The following is a 3,217-nucleotide window of genomic DNA, read 5'->3' as shown; positions in this document are numbered from 1 at the left end:
TATCCATTAATGCTCAAAGCCTTGGATCTTTTTTACCCTTGCCTTTTAGTTTAAAGGGTTATTGACTTTTTCTGCTTTTTTTTTTTTATTTTATTATTATTATTATTTTTTTGCTAAAATATTTTAGGCACAGAAGCAAAAGAGCCGACACTCATTCGCTGAGAAAAGAAAATAGGCGCACCAAAAAAATGTGTATTGTTTAAACTTTCAATGCTTTTGTCTCTTCTTTTTTAATATTTCCACCGTTTTATTCTCTGTCATCATAATTTTAATCACGGCCACCAACACAGCATCACCACTCCCAATTTATTTGGGCAAATCAGGGCTTTTTTTTCTTAATTAATCATTAATTTTAATTGAATTTAATTCAGAGAGTAAATGATCAAATTAGTCCCTAAAAGATTATCCATTCTTTAAATTAATTTTCGAAAGATTTTTTTAATCAAATTCGTCCTTTAAAGATTTTAAATTAGTCATATTAGTCCTTGCGTCACTTTATTTGTTGATGGTGTTAAAATTTACTAATGTAATGTATTAAATGACACTCCAACATACACCTAGAAGTCTTAATTGACTATTAATATGATTAATTTATGAAATTAGATCAAATCAACTCTAAATTAGAAAATTCTAATGCCTCAAGTTTTTTCTTTAATTAAATTTTGATTTAATCTAATTTCATAAACTAATCATGTTAATAGTCAATTAAGACTTCTAGATGTATGTTGGGATATTATTTAACACGTTAAATTAACAAATTTTGACACTATCAACAAACAAAGTGACAGAAGGACTAATAAGACTAATTTAAAATTTTTAAAGGACGAATTTGATTAAAAAAATCTTTCGAGGACCAATTTAAAGAATGAGTAATCTTTTAGAGACTAATTTGACTATTTACTCTTAATTCACATGTGTCTTAAAGATATAAATTAAAATTATTATTAGCAACAAATTTTAAATTTTTTATTTTTATATAGAGTATATAAATCTAATTAATAATTATGTAAAATTGTATACATTATCACTACGCATTTAATTTTTATATCCTGCCAATGTAAAACTTTTACACAGCTATCTAATGTTGTATTGTCGCATCATCAAATTAAAAGTAACTAATTTTAATATAATTTCGTAATTTTCCGGCGTTCTTCTCTTCAAATACCCCTAAAGTAATTCTTAATATATTACAATGATAACGAATCAACGCATATTATTTTTCTTTTGGTAGAGAATAGGAAAAAAAAGATATATTGATATTATTTATATGGAATAAACGTTTAAAATAATCCAGTGATGACTTTTTGACTTATGCTCCTTAATTTTCTATGAATAAATCCATATAAAATAGAGTACCATGAACCTGAAATTAAAATACGAAAGAGGAATGAGGCATCGTCATTGGTCGTGGTACTCGTACAGTTCAAGAGTCGATAAATGATTAATTATTTGTTTACAGAGAACAATATTGATACCGTCGTTAGTTTTGTTTTATTGGAGTTAGATCCGACCCGAATGTTCTCCCCACCAATTAATGGTTCCAATGTGCAATCCTATTCTTTGGCGCCGACTATATTAATGTTTTGGAGACTAAATTCCATAGTGTTCTTTCAGATTTACCATTTTTATCATTTTAGTCTTTTAAATTTAAAATTTACTATACTGATTATCGAGATCTAATTCTAGCACCATATTGATCCTTAAACGCTTTATAACATTGAATCAAGTCAATCAAGGAATAAAATGTGAAATTAGTTCTAACTTGTCACGCTAGATACGTAGCTAAATAGTATCTTTTCATTTTAGTACTTAAATAAGATAAAAGAAAGTCGTGCACATCATATAAACTCTTCTGTTTTTGCCTTGTTTAAATGTCAAAACGAAACGATGTTGTTTAGCTATATCTCCAGCGTGGCGAGTTAGAATCAATTCAACACTTAGTTCGCTAATTCAGTATTAGAAAGAATTCAGGGACTAATATAGTATCTAAAATTGAATTTTGGGGATCAATATAGATAATTTTTAATTTGAGAGACTAAAATAATAAAAATTATGAATTTAAAGGACCATTTTAAAAAATATATTAACAAATTAGTTTTTTGGGCCTGGCCCCTCATCCAATAAAAAGAAAATAGCTTTTAGTATAACATATTAGAGAAAGACCAATGAATCACATATTTTTTTTTCTCTTACTTGAATATTAGAATGTAACTTATTTAATTGGAAAGCAAATTAAATTATTAAAAATTGTTAGAGATGAATTTATATTTTGTCAGTGGGATATATATTTCAACAGAGAGCCTTATCTAAAAAATATTTGAATTATTCGTTGTGTTAGGTAATTTTTTTTAATATATGACTTTAGTCAAGAATTTATTAGGAGTTTAGGTTATGATCATGATTGTGGCCTAACAATCATGTATTTGTATGTTGTTTTTCAAAACTAGCACCCAATTTTCAGGTCGCGGATGAATTTTAGCATCACAATAATTATATTAGTATGCCCGCCTTAAATTTTATCCTGTAGAAACATTAATCAACTTTAAATATATAATAATTATTTTTCATTAAGTATGTAATAATGTTATACGGTTGCCTTTGTTGAATGAAACTTAAAAGCTTAAAATAGATATAAAATCATATGCATATATTATAAGCATGCATTCCTTTAATTGTTCATATATATCATCAAATCAATTTGGGTCGAGGATTTGAATTCTGCTCTATATATACAATATTCTTAATTTATTGAGTTTGAAAATACTGTAAACAAAAAAATACATATATTATCGTTCTATTTTACTATATTGTTTTATCATAAATGTTACATCACGCGTACGGTGTAACAGAACTAAATATATAGATCTATATAAAAAAAATTTTTTTGATATTTTTCAGTCCAATAAATTAGAACTAATCTGTCACAGTACTCAATTCTATGTAAGAGTTTGTCGATCCATATAAATATATAATGATATATGAATAAGGGAAATTTTAATTGAATAATTATCCCATTTGTATGAAGCTTAAATTGCGCATGTTTGGCATAATAACATAAAAGAAGTAGGTATCTATACTGATTTTATGGACAGATTTTATATAATCCAATAATCCATCGAACTGATGATACACACACATGCAAAATAAAATGAAACAAAATTGTCTCGGTAAGTTATAACCATGGAATAATTGTTTTAAAAGAACACATGACTTGACT

This window comes from Arachis ipaensis, chromosome B05 (assembly GCF_000816755.2).
Source record: "Arachis ipaensis cultivar K30076 chromosome B05, Araip1.1, whole genome shotgun sequence".
NCBI classification, from domain to species: Eukaryota; Viridiplantae; Streptophyta; class Magnoliopsida; order Fabales; family Fabaceae; genus Arachis; species Arachis ipaensis.
Note: the sequence above shows the minus strand (reverse complement) of the source record.